Raw genomic sequence first — 19,679 nt, forward strand, 5'->3', positions numbered from 1 at the left:
TTCATTGGACAAATATATATTGTACTAGAACTGACATGTGATTACATTTTCACAAAATTTGGGTGCATAGATCCTGAGAAATCAGTGCCCAGAACAACCACCTCTGGCAGTAATAACGGCCATGATACGCCTGGGCATTGAGTCAAACAGAGCTTGGGTGGCGTGTACAGGTACAGCTGCCCATGCAGCTTCAACACGATACCACAGTTCATCAAGAGTAATGATTGGCGTATTGTGATGAGCCAGTTGCTCGGCCACCATTGACCAGACGTTTTCAATTGGTGAGAGATCTGGAGAATGCGCTGGCCAGGGCAGCAGTCGAACATTTTTTGTATAAAGAAAGGCCCATATAGGACCTGCATAATGCGGTCGTGCATTATCCTGCTGAAATGTAGGGTTTCGCAGGGATCTAATGAAGGGTAGTGCCATGGGTCGTAACACATCTGAGATGTAACGTCCACTGTTCAAAGTGCCGTCAATGCGAACAAGAGGTGACCGAGACGTGTAACCAATGGCACCCCATAGCCTCACGCCGGGTGACACGCAAGTATGGCGATGACGAATACATGCTTCCAATGTGCGTTCACCGCGATGTCGCCAAACACGGATGCGACTATCATGATGCTGTAAACAGAACCTGGATTCATCTGAAAAAATGACGTTTTGCCATTACTGCACCCAGGTTCGTCGTTGAGCACACCATCGCAGGCGCTCCTGTCTCTGATGCAGCGTCAAGGGTAACCGCAGCCACGGTCTCCGAGCTGATAGTCCATGCTGCTGCAAACGTCGTCGAACTGTTCGTGCAGGTGGTTGTTGTCTTGCAAACGTCCCCATTTGTTGACTCTAGGATCGAGACGTCGCTTCACGATCCGTTACAGCTACGCGGATAAGATGCCTGTCATCTTGACTGCTAGTGATACGAGGCCGTTGGGATCCAGCACGGCGTTCCGTATTGCCCTCCTGAACCCACCGATTCCATATTCTGGTAACACTCATTGGATCTCGACCAACGCGAGCAGCAATGCCGCGATACGGTAATCCGCAATCGCGATAGGCTACAATCCGACCTTTATCAAAGTCGGAAAAGTGATGGTACGCATTTCTCCTCCTTACACGAGGCATCACAAAAACGTGCACCAGGCAACGCCAGTCAACTGCTGTTTTCGTATCAGAAATCGGTTGGAAACTTTCCTCATGTCAGCACGTTGTAGGTTACCGGCGCCAACCATGTGTGAATGCTCTGAAAAGCTAATCATTTGCATATCGCAGCATCTTCTTCCTGTCGGTTAAATTTCGCGTCTGTAGTACGTCATCTTCGTGGTGTAGCAAATTTTAATGACCAGTAGTGTAGTAACGGTTATTCGGCTTGGTGTTGATTGATAGAGTTGTTGGATGTTCTCGTGAGTAATATAGTGCCAAATTCTCTCCAATTGGCGTGTTAGATCTTGAAAACCCTGAGCTGGTTGGAAGGCCCTGTTCATAATGCTCGAAACCCTCTGAACTGGGAGAGGCCTGGCGAGCTTGCTGGCCAAAGTAGGGTATGGCAAGCACGAAGATAAGCAGTAGAAATTCTCGCCGTATGCGGGCTGGCACTATCTTGCTGAAATCCAAACCCAATATGGCTTGCCATGATACAGTTAACTGTACCATATAGATGTACACACAAAGGAGGTGTACCTATTGAGAGGCCAGACAGACCTGTGGTCCCTTAAGAGGGGCAAAGGCCTTTTCAGTAGATTCAGGGGCAACAGCCTCGATGATTGACTGATCTGGCCTTGTAACATCAACCAAAACAACCTTGCTGTCTGTGCTGGTACTGCGAACGGCTGAAAGCAAAGACAAACTACAGCCGTAGTTTTCCCCGAGGGCATGCAGCTTTACTGTATGGTGAAACGATAATGGCGTTAGTAGGAGAAAGAAAACTGGCGTTCTACGGATCGAAGCGTGAAATGCCAGATCCCTTAATCGGGCAGTTGGTAAAAAAATTTAAAAAGGGAAATAGGTAGGTTAAAGCTATATATAGTGGGAATGAGTGACGTTCGGTGGCAGAAGGAACAAGACGTCTGGTCAGGTGAATACAGGGTTATGTATACAAAATCCAATAGGGGAGTAGGTTTAATTATGAATAAAAAACAGAAGTGCGGGTAAGATACTACGAACAGCAGAGTGAACGCATTATTGTAGCCAAGACAGACACGAAGCCCATGCTACCACAATAGTACAAGTTTATATGCCAACTAGCTCCGCAAATGACGAAGAGATTGAAGAAATGTATGATGAGATAAAAGAAATTATTCAGATAGTGAAGGGAGATGAAAGTTATTTGTCATGGGGGACTGGAATTCGATAGTATGAAAAGGAAGAGAACGAAAATTAGTAGGTGAATATGGACCAGTGTTACGGAATGAGCCGCCTTTTGTGACCGAGCGGTTCGAAGCGCTTCAGTCCGGAACCGCGCTGCTGCTACGATCTCAGGTTCGAAACCTGCCTCGGGCATGGATGTGTGTGATGTCCTTAGGTTAGTTAGGTTTAAGTAGTTCTAAGTCTAGGGGACTGATGATCTCAGATGTTAAGTGCCATAGTGCTTATAGCCATTTCAATCATTTTTGGTACGGAATGAAAGAGGAAGCCGCCTGGTAGAATTTTGCGCGGAGCATAACTTAACCATAGCTAACATTTGGTTTAAGAATAAAGGTTGTATACATGCAAGAGGCCTGGAGACACTGGAAGATTTCAGATAGATTATATAATGATATGACAGAGTTTAGGAGACAAGTTTTAAACTGTAACACATTTCCAAGGGCAGATATGGACTGTGACCATAATTTATTGGTTATGAACTGTAGATTAAAACTGAAGAAACTGCAAAAAGGTAGGAATTTAAAGAGATGGGACCTGGATAAACTGAAAGAACCAGAGGTTGTGGAGAGTTTCAGACAGCAGATTAGGAACGGTTGACAAATACAGGGGAAAGAAGTACAGTAGAAGAAGAACGGATACCTTTGAGAGAAGAAATAGTGAAGGCCGCAGAGGATCAAGTAGGTAAAAACACTAGGGCTAGTAGAAATCCTTGGGTAACAGAAGATGTATTGAATTTAATAGATGAAAGTAAAAAATATAAAAATGCAGTAAATGAAGTAGGCGAAAAGGAATAGAAACCTCATGAAGTGCAAAATGCCTAAGCAAGGATGGCTAGATGACAAATGTAAGGAGGTAGGGGCATATATCACTAGGGGTAAGGTAGATACTGCCTACAGGAAAAAAAAGAGACCTTTGAAGAAAAGAGAACCACCTGGATGAATATCAAGAGCTCAGATGGAAAACTAGTCCTGATCAAAGACGGGAAAGCAGGAAGATGGAAGGAGGACATAGAGGCTCTATACAGGGGCGATGTACTTGAGGGCAATATTATCGAAATGAAAGAGGGCGTAGATGAAGATGAAATGGGAGATATGATACTGCGTGAAGAATTTGACAGAGTACTGAAAGACCTAAGTTAATAAAAGGCCCTGGAATAGATAGCATTCTTATTAGAGCTACTGATAACCTTGGGAGAGCCAGTCATGACAAAACTCTACCATCTGGTGAGGAAGATGTACGAGACAGGCGAAACACCCTCAGATTTCAAGAAGAATATCATAATTCCAATCCCAAAGAAAGCAGGTGTCGACAGGTGTAAAAATTGTCGAACCATCGGCTTAATAAGTCATGGCTGCAAAATACTAACACGAATTCTTTACCGACGAATGTGAAAACTGGTAGAAGCCGAACTCGGGGAAGATCAGTTTGGATTCCTTGGAAATATTGGAACACACCAGGCAGTACTGACCAGACAACTTATCTTAGAAGATAGATTAAGGAAAGGAAAAGAAAAATTTGGTAGGTTTGCCAGTGACATTGTAATTCTGTCAGAGACAGCAAAGGACCTGTAAGAGCAATTGAACGGAATGGACAGTGTCTTGAAAGGAGGATATAAGGTGAACATCAACGAAAGCAAAACGAGGATAATGGAATGTAGTCGAATGAAGTCAGATGATGCTGAGGGTATTAGATTGGGAAATGAGACACTTAAAGTAGTAGATGAGTTTTGCTATTTGAGGAGCAAAATAACTGATGATGGTCGAAGTAGGGAGGATACAAAACGTAGACTGGCAATGGCAAGGAAAGCGTTTCTGAAGAGAAATTTATTGACATCGAGTACAGATTCAAGTGTCAGGAAGTCTTTTCTCAAAGTATTTCTATGGAGTGTAGTCATGTATAGAAGTGAAACAGCCGGCCGGAGTGGCCGAGCGGTTCTAGGCGCTACAGTCTGGAACCGCGCGACAGCTACGGTCGCAGATTCGAATCCTGCCTCAGGCATGTGTGTGCGTGATGTCCTTAGGTTAGTTACGTTTAAGTAGTTCTAGGGGACTGATGACCTCAGATGTTAAGTCCCATAGTGCTCAGAGCCATTTGAAGTGAAACATTTACGGTAAATAGTTTAGACAAGAAGAGAGTAGAAGCTTTAGAAATATGGTGCTACAGAAGAATGCTGGAGATTAGATGGGCACATCACGTAACTAATGAGGAGGTACTGAACAGAATTGGGGAGAAGAGGAAATTGTGGCACATCCTGACTGAAAGAAGGGACCGGTTGGTAGGACACGTTCTGAGGCATTAAGGGATCACCAATTCAGTATGGAGGGTATCGTGGATGGTAAAAGTGGTAGAGGTAGACGAAGAGATGAATACACGAAGCAGATTCAAAAGGATGTACGTTGCAGTAGTTACTCAGACATGAAGAAGCTTGCACAGGATAGAGTAGCATGGAGAGCTGCATCAAACCAGTCTCTGGGCTGAAGACCACAACAGTAACAACAATCATTTGTATGTCTGTACACGTACTCACTTCCAACAATTTTCGTCTCATTCGGATAATTCCTTTGTAGTGCATATATATATATATATATATATATATATATATATTTTTTTTTTTTTTTTTTTTTTTTTTGTCTTAGAGTGTATTTAGCCAGCGGATCTACGTACATTCGAGGCGCAGTTCAAATGCCTAACTTCTTAAACGGTTGTCTACAAGATGATCGTGGATAAGTAATAAATGTAATTCTTACCTTCGTAGTGAAAACTTTCTTTCTTAAAGATTACTTCCCTAAGAACATTATTTCATACGAAATTGTTGAAAGGAAATAAATGAAATATCCTAACACACTAATTGTTTGTATCCGACATTTGACATGATACAACGCACAAATGTGTCTGAACTTCGTCGTCTAAGATGATCTGCCAAGAGGACATAAGGGTTTAAACCGTTTTGTAGTTGACAGAAGTAAAGTGAAATTTCATAATTCGCTCCTATAGTTAGGATGCAGAGTTATCTCTGGCCTACATGTACATCCACACTCCGCAGATGACGTTACGGCGTGTGGCGGAGGGCACTTTTAGTTCCACTTCCGCCTTTTCCATTCGCGAGTAGCACGTGGGAAGGACGATTTTCGGTGTACCTCCGTATTAGCCACTAAACAGAGGTTCTTTCCCTTTGGCTCCGATGTTGAGGTCTGTGCACTTTTCTTTAGAAGGAAAAATATTTTCCGGCCGATGTGACCGAGCGGTTCTAGGCGCTTCAGTCCGGAACCACGCTGCTGTTACGGTCGCAGGTTCGAATCCTGCCTCGGGCATGCTTATGTGTGGTGTCCTTAGGTTAGTTAGGTTTAAGTAGTTCTATGTCTAGGATTTTACGTCCCATAGTTCTTAGAGCCATTTGAACCACTTTTTGAAGAATATTTGGCACACACTACGTTGCAAAGTGACAGATTTTTTTCTGGGAGAAATCGAAAAGGCTTAGTTAAAAAGTCCGCTGTCATACACCTTCTTTCATAAATGTTCTTGTTATGTATGAGAGCCACTGTCGACCTCAGAATATTGAGGGAGAATTACTGTAATTGAGGTTTTCTCGGATGTTTCAGCCAGGTAAAGCATTGTTTGTGAAAAGCAGTTACCTAATGTTACCGAAGGCCCATCATGCGTTTTCAGTATCTCACGCAGGCTCGAGAACATGTCTTTCTACTAAAATTTGGCAAGTACTGAGAGTTAAAACCTGTCGAAATAACAACAGTACTATCGCCTTCACATAGTAATAATTTTATTTAGTTGTAAAATATTTCGCTTGGCCAGGTTAGTTCTCCGAAAGCTATTCTTAATTCTTGCTATTCGTTCTTTGTTAATTTCTTCTTACACAAAATCATTCAGTGTAAAGCTTGCACAAAAACAGTAACAATAGCTCAGTACTAGATGTAGATAAATTTAGAATACAGCTTAAGCGCTTTATTTAGCAGCAGGTAATAGGGAAATTTTATCTTTAAAGCAGGATTGTGCGGCCCCTCCTGCCGGAGGTTCGAGTCCTCCCTCGGGCATGGGTGGGTGTGAGTGTTGTCTATAGCGTTAAGTTAGTTTACGTCGTGTGTAAGTCTAGGGACCGATGACCTCAGCAGTTTCACACACATTTGAACATTTGATGATACAATCAAGGATCCGACAAAACAAAACTTTGAAAGGGAAGAGTAATGAAAATAGACATACAGAATTACAGGGTCGGCAAAATAGATCAGGCTTGCAAAATACAGGACTATACAAAAATAACAAACAAATTTCAAACATATATTTGCTTCCAAACTACAAAAGATAGAAACACAATTCCAATATTTCTGGGGAAAAAAATTCAAATTTTTATGGATTCAGTGTGAACACAATGTGTTACTCAACAAATATCAAAACAATGGCTCAATTCATTCTCCGAATATGAAAAGAGGAAACGTCGAAGAGTTGTTAAAATAAATAAAATTGCATTCCCGGCCACAACAGTACGCGTGTTTTGCCCTGTTTTTAGCGCGGTGGGCACGAGTCGGTAGGCACAGTCGTTGGTGGGCGGACATAGTGAATGATTGTACAGGTCGGTGGCGGCAATTTGACTTTGAGATAATTCGTCTGCGGGTGATAAGAAACGTGGTCGCGCAAGGTGGTTCAAGGTTTAATTAAACTGCTGATCAGGCAAATCAATTAAAAGCAATGGCATGCAAGTTTGATTGCAGTGGGTAAAGCTAACATTAATAAATAGTTATTATCAATCGGAAACACAGTGTGTAGCGATTAAATTCAATTTCGCAATTCATACCGCATCCTGCCTTAGGACAAGAAAGAATGAAGAGATCTACAAGACGGCAAGCAACGAGCCTGTAACGGAAGCGACGTTTTACGTTTCAGTTATTTAACCCATTTTAAATTATATTTCTTATGTCTCGAAAATTATCTTCTCATAAAAGAGGGTGCCTGGACCAAACGTTAAAGCTCAAAATCAGGCTCTCACAGTGGATTTCAATGCGCTAAGTCTATCAATAACATCTATCCATCCCAGTGTTTCATCTAAGGTGTATACAAAATATTCAAAAATTTTCCGCTCCGTTTGTGAACGGATAAGACACGCCATTGTTAGTGATCTCCATCAGAACAACCACGGTAAAAAGTTTCTGCTTCCCGCGAAAAAATCGGTACTTTTGTGTTAACCATTAAACAAAAAATTAAAGAAAATCTACATACAGATAATGAGGGTTAAGTTGGTGAATTTTCGAGGAGAGGAAGTGAACAGTTTAACGTAGGTTGACGACGAAGTTACTTCACACGGAGCATAATCTCTAAATGGACAAGGCTGACGGAGGAAATCCGCGTACACTCCAGTTCAAATGGTTCTGAGCAGTATGGGACTTATCATCTGAGGTCATCAGTTCCCTAGAACTTAGAACTACTTAAACCTAACTAACCTAAGGACATCACACACATCCATGCCCGAGGCAGGATTCGAACCTGCGACCGTAGCAATCTCGCGGTTCCGGACTGAAGCGCCTAGAACCACACGGCCACCGAGGCCGGCCTACACTCCGGCATCTGCCAAACGGCATCGCAGTAAGCCAAAATCTAAATGGGTCGATTGGAATCAACCGCACTCCTCCCGAATATCCGAATATGAGTCCAGTGAGATAAGGACTGCACAACCTTTTTGAGTGGCGAGATGATTAAACGAAGTTCTGAAATCATCTTTTGGGGAAAATATGTGTCGGAAATCTCTGCTCTTTTTTGGTAGTTGGAGTAGTCAGAAGAGTGAATCTACGTGGAATAAAATGAGACTGGTACTGTCCTAAGGATCAAGATAATACATTCTAAAACGACAAATTAGTCTAATAATAGGACAGCAATTTCTTTCATCACTTGAATTTTTTTTCAAGGAACATATTGTCCGTTACAGTATGTACAATTTTCAGATTTGTGTGTTGTTGGCTAATTTCGAACTTTTAGTCACTATCAATCAACCTATAAACATAACAAAACACAGAATAAAACATGTAATTTATATAACATAAACCCCAAATAGCAGCGTAGTCGATGCAACATAGAGCACAATCTAGAACTTACATTCGGATAACCTGTAAGTTACATATCGCAGTACGCGTAGCATGGAAATCAAGCAAATCAATTCAGCCGCCCACATATAGATATCAACGTGATCTGTATCAAATTGTGATAAAACTTTTACAATCTAATGTAACTACGCACTGAACAAACGATCACTGAGAATCCACATATCATCCACGTCAAATTCATGTTCGTGATATGTTCACATGCACACTGAAGTACAAAAAAGCTGTCCCAGCATATTGAAAAGAGATTATCAAAGACTTTACTACTTTAATGGTTTTTATCGATAATGTATATCTCACAGATGCCATACATTTAACACAGCTCTGTGTTCGTAGGGTAAGGAACGGCGATGATCATGTGCTTCATTCCCGAAATACAGTACACATACCGTTTGCTACAGGGCCTTAGCTAAATAAACCTCTGTGCAGGAGTGTCCGCAACTTCGTATTACGTACAGTAATGAATATAATATACATAAATAAAACCCCATTTATTTCATCATTGTTGTACAGTTTACACGATTTACGCTTAACTGCAAGTAGCTAAACGTGTATTTTATATTCCTTACTGTATGTAATACACAGGTATTAACATTCTTGTGATTAGGTTACAAGTTAGTACACTGCCGGAAAAAAAATTGCGACACCAAACCTAATTAATGTAGAGTAATGTAATTTCGGGAATAAGTTTGCCTAGGTAACATATGTAGGTAATTGATATAGCAACATCACAGGCGAGATAAGCCATTGCAAATGTGAAATGCTGATACATTAATAGCTAGTGCAACCGCCAGAATGTTGAATGCAAGCTTATAAACATGCATGTATTGTGTTGTATAAGTGCCGGATGTCAGTTTGCGGGAAGGACTTCTAGAGCTCCATGCCTGTTGCATTTCGTCGACCAATACAGGAACAGTATTATGAGCGACACCGGAGTAGTCGTCCTATGATGTCCCATATGCGCTAGATTAGAGACAGATCTGGCCATCGATCTGGCCAACGCAACACGTCGACACTCTGTAGAGCATGTTCCGTTGCAACAGCGGTATATGGGCGAGGGTTATCCACTTGAAAAATATGCCATGGAATGCTGTTCGTGAATGGAGGCATAACATGTCGAAACACAAAACTGACGTACATATTTTCAATCAGGGTGCGTACGATAATCACAAGAGTGCCCCTGCTGTAATACGAAATCGCACGCGAGGCCATAAGTCTAGGCGTGCGTCCAGCGTGTCTAGCACGCAGACACATTGGTTGCAAGTCCTCCTTCTAACCAACACACGGCCACCAATGGCATGAGACAAAACCAGCTTTCATCGTAAAACACGAGAGACCTCCACCCCGTCCTCCAATGAGCTGCCGCGAGACACCAGTGAAGTAGCAAATGGCGGTTGTTTGGGGTCAGTGGATTGCATGCTACAAAAAGTCTGACTCGGCGCTGTCCTTGAAGTAACCGATTTGTAACAGTTCCTTGTGTCACAGTGGTGTCAACTGCTTCTCAGGCTGTTGCTGCAGATGCAGTACCATGCGCTAGAGCTACAAGCCGATCACGATGGTCTTACTTCTCAGTAGTGACACGTGGCCGACCGGAGGACGGTCTTGCGATCGTACGTTCTCGTGAGCACCGCTGCCAGCACTCATGTACAGTGGTTACATTCCTGCCAAGTCTTTCTGCAATATCGCAGAAGGAACCAACCAAATCAATATCTGAAGATTTGCGGTAGAAGAATACACTGTTTTGTCAGACTCCTCAAACTAATCCTCATTACAAACTGCTGCCAAGAAGATTACTTTCTGCAGCTGACAATCAACATGGTGAAAATTTATGCCAAAAATGTTTGTCTGCTTTTGGAAAAATTTATGTTAGTGTTTTCAGATGAAAAAAAAAACGCGATAGTTTTCTTGAAAACGAATTTGGTGCTCCACTACAGTGTTGTATTGATGATGAACATTAAAACTTAGTTTGAGAACAACGAAACCACTGTTTAGTTTTTATTTGTGTTCACTATCGTTTTCATCACTTTTGGTGAAAAATTGTTACTATGGACCATTTCTGACTTTTTGTTGATGAACTCCTTTCCATATGTCTTTCAATACGGAAAATCTTATAAGTTTCAACATTAAACACTTGCCAAACGTAGTTCTAGACTCAATAATGAAAAATTATTTATCGTATTTCTATTATAATTATCGTGTATCAGCAACATGATTTCATTTTAGAGATAAACAAACTTTTTATTCTGGACTTCAGACAGTGAAATGTATGTGATGATCATATCGAGTATAAATATTTTTTTTAGCAAAACCGATTAAGAAGTAAGTATCAACTTTACAATGTATTTTATACTGAAGTATTGATGATGGTTTTCTGGTACACCGCGTTACAGAAACTGAATTTTTACTTATCTGAGGTGATTAAACAGATATCTCTCAAAATAATTGTTTATTTGGTTAGAAAAAACTATCTGCACAATCTTTATTCATTTTGTCTCATCATCGCGGGTAGTGCGAACCTTCTTCCAGGTGTACAAGTCTCGAGAGAATATATTGCTTGAACCTTTTTTTTCGTAGATTGAATTTCATTTATATTCTATCTCTTGTCTCTCTTTCTCCACGAACAGTTCGCACGAAACCTACTGTTTCAAATTAACACATAATTTCACATATATTTCAGAAAAAAAAATTTCACGAATTATTCGATTAGACCTTCTAAAGTGGAAGCGTATCTGGTGAATGTAGTTTCAGTTCGTTCTTTATCTCACATGGTTTGAATATTTAATGTCCGAAATGAGATCTGTAATCCTTTGGAAAATAAATTATGAATACGCGCTACAAACCCATCTACTAATTAGTTATAGCAGGGGATATGAGATAGCAAAGCACTTTGTGCGTCAAACCTCAAGAGTTTGGTGGAATTGTAAGAGAGAGTTGTATGATCAGATCGACAAAGTGGAAATGGAAAAAAGAACACATTGACACCGGTGTGTCAGACCCACCATACTTGCTCCGGACACTGCGAGAGGGCTGTACAAGCAATGATCACACGCACGGCACAGCGGACACACCAGGAACCGCGGTGTTGGCCGCCGAATGGCGCTAGCTGCGCAGCATTTGTGCACCGCCGCCGTCAGTGTCAGCCAGTTTGCCGTGGCATACGGAGCTCCATCGCAGTCTTTAACACTGGTAGCATGCCGCGACAGCGTGGACGTGAACCGTATGTGCAGTTGACGGACTTTGAGCGAGGGCGTATAGTGGGCATGCGGGAGGCCGGGTGGACGTACCGCCGAATTGCTCAACACGTGGGGCGTGAGGTCTCCACAGTACATCGATGTTGTCGCCAGTGGTCGGCGGAAGGTGCACGTGCCCGTCGACCTGGGACCGGACCGCAGCGAAGCACGGATGCACGCCAAGACCGCAGGATCCTACGCAGTGCCGTAGGGCACTGCACCGCCACTTCCCAACAAATTAGGGACACTGTTGCTCCTGGGGTATCGGCGAGGACCATTCGCAACCGTCTCCATGAAGCTGGGCTACGGTCCCGCACACCGTTAGGCCGTCTTCCGCTCACGCACCAACATCGTGCAGCCCGCCTCCAGTGGTGTCGCGACAGGCGTGAATGGAGGGACGAATGGAGACGTGTCGCCTTCAGCGATGAGAGTCGCTTCTGCCTTGGTGCCAATGATGGTCGTATGCGTGTTTGGCGCCGTGCAGGTGAGCGCCACAATCAGGACTGCATACGACCGAGGCACACAGTGCCAACACCCGGCATCATGGTGTGGGGAGCGATCTCCTACACTGGCTGTACACCTCTGGTGATCGTCGAGGGGACACTGAATAGTGCACGGCACATCCAAACCGTCATCGAACCCATCGTTCTACCATTCCTAGACCGGCAAGGGAACTTGCTGTTCCAACAGGACAATGCACGTCCGCATGTATCCCGTGCCACCCAACGTGCTCTAGAAGATGTAAGTCAACTACCCTGGCCAGCAAGATCTCCGGATCTGTCCCCCATTGAGCATGTTTGGGACTGGATGAAGCGTCGTCTCACGCGGTCTGCACGTCCAGCACGAACGCTGGTCCAACTGAGGCGCCAGGTGGAAATGGCATGGCAAGCCGTTCCACAGGACTACATCCAGCATCTCTACGATCGTCTCCATGGGAGAATAGCAGCCTGCATTGCTGCGAAAGGTGGATATACACTGTACTAGTGCCGACATTGTGCATGCTCTGTTGCCTGTATCTATGTGCCTGTGGTTCTGTCAGTGTGATCATGTGATGTATCTGACCCCAGGAATGTGTCAATAAAGTTTCCCCTTCCTGGGACAATGAATTCACGGTGTTCTTATTTCAATTTACAGGAGTGTATAATTAACAGAAAGAGGTTAAAATCTCTCTATAAATTATTTGTCCACTTTTTCAGAATGATATCACATTGTTTTGAATGGCCAACAAAGTAAATGTTTAGTGCTTGTTATAATTTAGAGTGAAGAGCAACGCTGTTTCCCTATTGTCAGATTTGAGTATCTTTTCCGCAGATGAGGCATTCTTTAACTGTAGCTGTAGGGTTCTTTCTACAAGCTGCTTTGAGACGATTAACTGCTACTCGATGATTTAGTTTCCAGAAGCACTCTGAAAGCTAAAGCAACATGGATATCGGCACAATATCTCGTTTAGCCATTTTCCGTTTATCGTATGTATGAATCCAACTTCAAAAAGCCTAACTCGAATCATGTCTAATACAAAAAACACAATTTTTCTGATACACAGTATGAGGTTTCATTATCCTGTTCATTTTATGATTATTAAGATCTGGAAATTTTAATTGGTTCAAATGGCTCTGAGCACTATGGGACTTAACATCCGTGGCCATCAGTCCCCTAGAAGTTAGAACTACTAAACCTAACTAACCTAAGGACATCACACACATCTATGCCCGAGGCAGGATTCGAACCTGCGACCGTAGCGGTGACGCAGTTCCAGACTGAAGCGCCTAGAACCGCACGGCCACTGCGGCCGGCTGAAATTTTAATTATTATAGGCAGTTCATAAATTCTGTGTCATATAACTTTCTCGAAAATTCCATCTGTAGGGGCTATTCTCGCTTATATTAGAGACTGGGTGAACACAATGGATTAGTATTCGAGACCACAGGAGTTCTAGCCCTCGTCTGGCCATGAAAATTTACGTTTTCGTCATTCTCTATATGATTCCTTCAATATCAGAGTTTACTTCCTCTCCTTAATGTGCAATTCAGCTAGGAGCTCGTCTTTACTCAACCCAGTATCTACGAGACGACCCTATCAGACCATCCTGCTTCATAGAGCAAGTTCCTACATCTTACAAAGTCGGCAGCGGAAGAAAGTGTTCGGATGACCCATCCAGCTTTTCTCCAACGATTATATAAGCAAATTACGATTATGTTCAACTGCCGGACCATAATTCGAATATCAGTCATGCTGACGAAGGGTGCAGTGTTTTGCCAGTGAACCATGTTTCTCCATGTAGCATCTGATGCAATATTACGCTAGGAATCTTTTAACGAAAATGGACCCCATTTTGAAGGACAGTGGAACACTAGACTTATTTTATGATTATGATCCGGAGAAGAGTGGTGACCTTCTTTCGTCAAGTCCAGTCGTTTATGCGGGACCCTACAGCTTACTTTAGTATAGAAGCCGCGGTGTGACATGCCAAGGTTGACATATTGGCACTGGGGATTCCATCTGCGTCTGACTCACTTCCCGATCGTTTAAGCAAGTGTTCTGCGCTTTGCGCCATGCGCACGGAGCTGTCACACAACTCGTTATGCGCAATTTCTTTTGTACATGAACTGCAGTAGCAAAAGGAAAAATAATAGTTTTCATAACATTCAAAAAAACAAGCTCTATTTAATAAGAAATCGGATTTCGGATTATAAGTCTATCATCAGTTGTCAGTTGAATGTCAGACCTGCAATAGTATTAGCGTATTACAGGAAGAACTTTGGTTTTTAAAATGTGATAAACCAGAAATCTTCAAATCTAAGTTAAAGGTTTCCTTTTGGCACACATCTTCTATTCTATACAGTAATTCCTCGCAGTAGTTGAGAAGTTCCCACTGTTACATTTTATTCATTGGTATACTCTCTCACTATATTTTTTTGGTCTTTTCCGAAGGCGTTTAATACTGTCCCGCACTGCTGCTTACTGCAAAAAAAGTACGAGCTTAGCGAGTATCAGACATGGCTGAGAATGCATTCAACACTTCCTTCCAGGCAGAACTGAACACGTCACTCTTAACGGAACAAAATCGACAAATATACAATCGATGAGTAAGTCGGGATAGGAAGAAGCATGGGTGAATATGCAACAGAATGGTAATTTCGGGAGTACCCCAAGGAAATGTGATAGGACCGTTACTGTTTACAGAATATATACACTGATCAACCAGAACATTATGACCACCAACCTAATAACTCTGCCGGCCGGGGTGGCCGAGCGGTTCTATGCGCTACAGTCTGGAACCGCGCGACCGCTACGGTCGCAGGTTCGAATCCTGCCTCGGGCATGGATGTGTGTGATGTCCTTAGGTTAGTTAGATCTAAGTACTTCTCAGTTCTAGGGGACTGGTGACCTCAGAAGTTAAGTCCCATAGTGCTCAGAACCTAATAACTCTTTGGCACGGATAACAGCGGTGACTCGTCGTGGCATCGATCAGCGAGGCCTTAGTAGATCGCTGGAGGGCGCTGGCACCACATCTGCACACTGAAGTCACCTAATTCCCGTAAATTCCGGGGAGGAGGGGGGGGGGGGGGCGATGAGCTCTGACGCTATGTTCAATCACACCCCAGTCGTGTTCGATCGGGTTTAGATCTGTCGAGTTAAGCGGACAGCACATGAATTGGAACTCACCTGTGTTCCTCGAACTACTCCATCACATTCTTGGCCTTGAGCCAAGGCGAAGTATCTTGTTGAAAAATGCCACTGCCGTTGGGAAATATGATCGTTATGAAGGGGTGAATGTGGCCTGCAACCAGTGTAAGATAATCCTCGGTCGTCACGGTGCCTTCCACTAGCTCCACTGGACCCATGGATGCCCACAGGAATGCCCAGAGCATAATGGAGCCACCGCCTGCTCGTCTCCATCCCACAACATACGTGTCTAGGAGTTGTTCCCCTGGCAGACGACAGAATCGCGCCCTCCCATCGGCATGATGAAGAAGGTATCGGAACTCATCAGATCGTGCAACATTCGGCCACTACAACAACGCCCAGTGCCCATTTCAGTAGTAGTTGCTGATATCGGCTGCGGAGGTCCAGTGTTCGGGCACTGTGTCTGCAGACACACTTGTACTGTGCCCAGTGTTAAAGTCTGATGTTAGTACCTTCACAGTTCGCCGCCTGACCTGTTTTACCAGTATGCCCAGCTTACAACGTCCGATATCTGTAACGAGGGGTGGCTGCCCAAACCCACCACGTCTGGACGTGGTTTCACGTTGGTTTCGCCACGTATTTAAGACACCACAGCACTCGTCGAACACCCGAAAAGTCGTGCAGTTTCCGAAATACGTGTGCCGAGCCTCTGGGCCATCACAATCTGACCTCGGTCAAACTCAGATAGATCAAGCGCGCCTTTCCCCATTCTACACACGGACAGCACGCTCACTGGTAATGCATGCACCGTACGTGTGTCTGACTGGCTCTAATCTCTAGTCGCCTGAGCCGGTTTATATAAATAATAGATCGGTGGTCATAATGTTCTGGCTGATCAGTGTAGATGATCTAGCAGAATGCACCGGAATTTTTTTTAAAGCTGTTCGCAGGTGATGTAGTTGTCTATAAGCAGATAGCAATGTCAGAAGACAGTAACGATTTGCAGCAGGACCCAGAGAAAGTTTATGAATGGTGCAGGGACCCAGTTGACCCTGGACGTAAATAAATGTAACATATTGCACATACATAACAAAAGAAATCCACTACTGTGCACCTACATTATTGATGACAAATTGCAGGAAACAGCAACTGCCGTAAAGTACGAGTATATCAGAGTATCTGTCGAGAATGACCTTCATTGTAACGGCCACATAAAACAAACAGTAAGAAAAGCAGATGCCAGGGTACGATTCCTAGGAAGGATCATAAAGAAACGTAACTCATCCACTAAAGAAGTGTCTTATAAGGCGCTTGTTCGCCAGGTCCCTGAGTAGTGTTCATCGGTCTGGAACCCTTTATCAGGTAAGACTGATAGAAGAGGTAGATAAAATCCAGCGAAGAGCGGAGCGTTTCGTCATGGGATCGCTTATTCCACACGAGAGCGTTACGGGAATGCTCAATAAACTTCAGTGGCAGACACTACGAGGGAGACGTTGTGAGTCACGGAGAGGTTTGCTATCAAATTTCACCAGAGTACTTTCCGGGAAGAGTCGGACAACACATTACTTCGTCCCATTTACGTTTCGCGAAATGATCACAACCAGGAAATTTGAGGAATGCGAGCTAATACAGACCGACAATCGTTCTTCCCACTCGTCATTCGCGAATGGAAGAAGGAAGGATGAACATTTGGTGGTTGCAGAAGCACCCTCCGTCCACGGGAATCGCCAGCGCGGTAGGAGAGGGGGGTGGGGGTACGACGACGACGACTCAAGAGATTCTAAACTGGAAATCCCCTTAAAAACTTTTGAAAATATTGAGGTCTAAAACCGCTTTTGGAGCATTCTGAATGCCACAGACCATATAAGTCCATGGCACTTCAAACTCCTAAGGCTGCCAATTTAACCCTCGTTTAAAACGTGTCTTGCGGTTACCGAGTATAAAAAGTTATATAATACACACGTCAAAAAACGTTTCGCATCAACTCAGTACCATCAAACAGCGAGACCTTCAGAGGTGGTGGTTCAGACTGCTGTACACACCGGTACCTCTACTACCCAGTAGCACGTCCTCTTGCACTGATGCATGCCTGTATTCATCATGGCATACTATCCACAAGTTCATCAAGGCACTGTTGGTACAGATTGTCCCACTCCTCAACGGCGATTCGGCGTGTATCCCTCAGGATGGTTGATGGGTCACGTCGCCCATAAACAGCCCTTTTCAATCTATCCCAGGCATTCCAATAGGGTTTGTGTCTGGAGAACATGGTGGCCCCTCTAGTCGAGCGATGTCGTTATCCGGAAGGAAGTCATCCACAAGATGTGCGCGATGGGGGCGCTAATTGTCGTCCATGAAGACGAATGCCTCGCCAATATGTTGCTGATATGGTTGCACTATCGGTCGGAGGATGGCATTCACGTATCGTACAGCCCTTGCGGCGCCTTCAAAAAAATGGCTCTGAGCACTATGGGACTTAACATCTGTGGTCATCAGTCCGCTAGAACTTAGAACTACTTAAACCTAACTAACCTAAGGACATCACACACATCCATGCCCGAGGCAGGATTCGAACCTGCGACCGTAGCAGTCACGCGGATCCGGACTGAGCGCCTAGAACCGCTAGACCACCGCGGCCGGCACGGCGCCTTCTACGACCACCAGCGGCGTAGATTGCCTCACATAATACCACCCCAAAACAGCAGGGAACCTCCAACTTGCTGCACTCGCTGGACAGTGTGTCTAAGGCGCTCAGCCTGACCAGGTTGCCTCTAAACATGTCTCCTACGATTGTCTGGTTGAAGGCATACGCGACACTTACCGGTGAACAGAACGTGATGCCAATCCTGAGCGCTCCATTCGACATGTTCTTGGGCCCATCTGTACCACGGTGCATGGTGTCGTGGTTGCAAAGATGGACCTCGCCATGGACGTCGGGAGTGCAGTCTGAGTCGTAACACGAAGTCCTATGGCTGCACGAAAAGCATTATTCCACATTGTGGCGTTGTTGTCAGGGTTCGTCCGAGCCATAATCCGTAGGTAGCGATCATCCACTTCAAAAAAATGGTTCAAATGGCTCTGAGCACTATGGGACTTAACATCTGTGGTCATCTGTCCCCTAGAACTTAGAACTACTTAAACCTAACTAACCTAAGGACATCACACACATCCATGCCCGAGGCAGGATTCGAGCTTGCGACCGTAGCGGTCACGCGGTTCCAGACTGAAGCGCCTAGAACCGCACGGCCACACCGGCCGGCCGGTCATCCACTTCAGTAGTAGCCCTTGGGCGGCCTGAGCTTGGCATGTCATCGACAGTTCCTGTGTCTCTATATCGCCTACATGTCCGATCAACAACGCTTTGGTTCACTCCGGGACGCCTGGACACGCTCTTGTTGAGAGTCCTTCCTGGCACAAAGTAACAATGCGGACGCGATCGAATCGCGATATTGACCGTCTAGGCATGGCTGAACTGCAGACAACACGAACCGTGTACCTCCTTCCTGGTGGAGTAACTGCAACTCATCGGCTGTCGGACCCCCTCCGTCTAATAGGCGCTGCTCGTGCACGGTTGTTTACATATGTGAGCGGGTTTAGTGACATCTCTTAACAGTCAAAGGGACTGTGTCTGTGATACAATATGCACAATCAACGTCTGTCTTGAAGAATTCTGGGAACTGGGATGACGCAAAACTTTTTCTGATTTGTGTACTAACATTTAAATATCTCGACAGTGTGTGTATGATTATTATGCATTATGTCCTAAAATTATTTGTGTAGAACATATAAGGCTAGATGCTATATTTAAATCGGTTTAGAAAAAAATTGCTACAACCTCGGTGTTCTACAACATTGTACTGGTGAGATTGAGTAAACTGGAATACATTCTGTAATAAAACTTTAATTACCATCACCCTTTTCCTTTTAAAGAAAGTCTGTATTGAAGAAGTGCTTTGAACTCTCTTCATAGTAATACATCTTGGCACATACACTGACTGTACAGAAACTGTACTACCAAACCATCACCGGACTGTAAGTGAATGTCGGCCACAGTGGCCGTGCGGTTCTAGGCGCTACAGTCTGGAACCGAGTGACCACTACGGTCGCAGGTTCGAATCCTGCCTCGGGCAGGTTAGTTAGGTTTAATTAGCTCTAAGTTCTAGGCGACTGATGACCTCAGAAGTTAAGTCGCATAGTGCTCAGAGCCATTTTTTTTTGTAAGTGAATGTCGCGTGGCGTTCGATTGTTAACCGTTTGCCTCCTGGCCACCCATCCTACAAACTTACAGCAAACCAGAAGATTCGTGCTTATCTACACCGCTCTTTCATCACTCGTAGTCGTACCGACAGAAATCGGTAAA

General features: G+C 44.2%; 1 protein-coding gene across 2 annotated transcripts in view; it reads left to right on the forward strand.

The window, feature by feature from the left end:
* LOC126299109 (uncharacterized) overlaps positions 1–19,679 on the forward strand; it is a 372,168-nt gene that overhangs the window by 107,410 nt on the left and 245,079 nt on the right. The gene's annotated exons all lie outside the window — the stretch shown is intronic.

The sequence above is a fragment of the Schistocerca gregaria genome, chromosome X, assembly GCF_023897955.1.
Source record: "Schistocerca gregaria isolate iqSchGreg1 chromosome X, iqSchGreg1.2, whole genome shotgun sequence".
Classification (NCBI taxonomy): domain Eukaryota; kingdom Metazoa; phylum Arthropoda; class Insecta; order Orthoptera; family Acrididae; genus Schistocerca; species Schistocerca gregaria.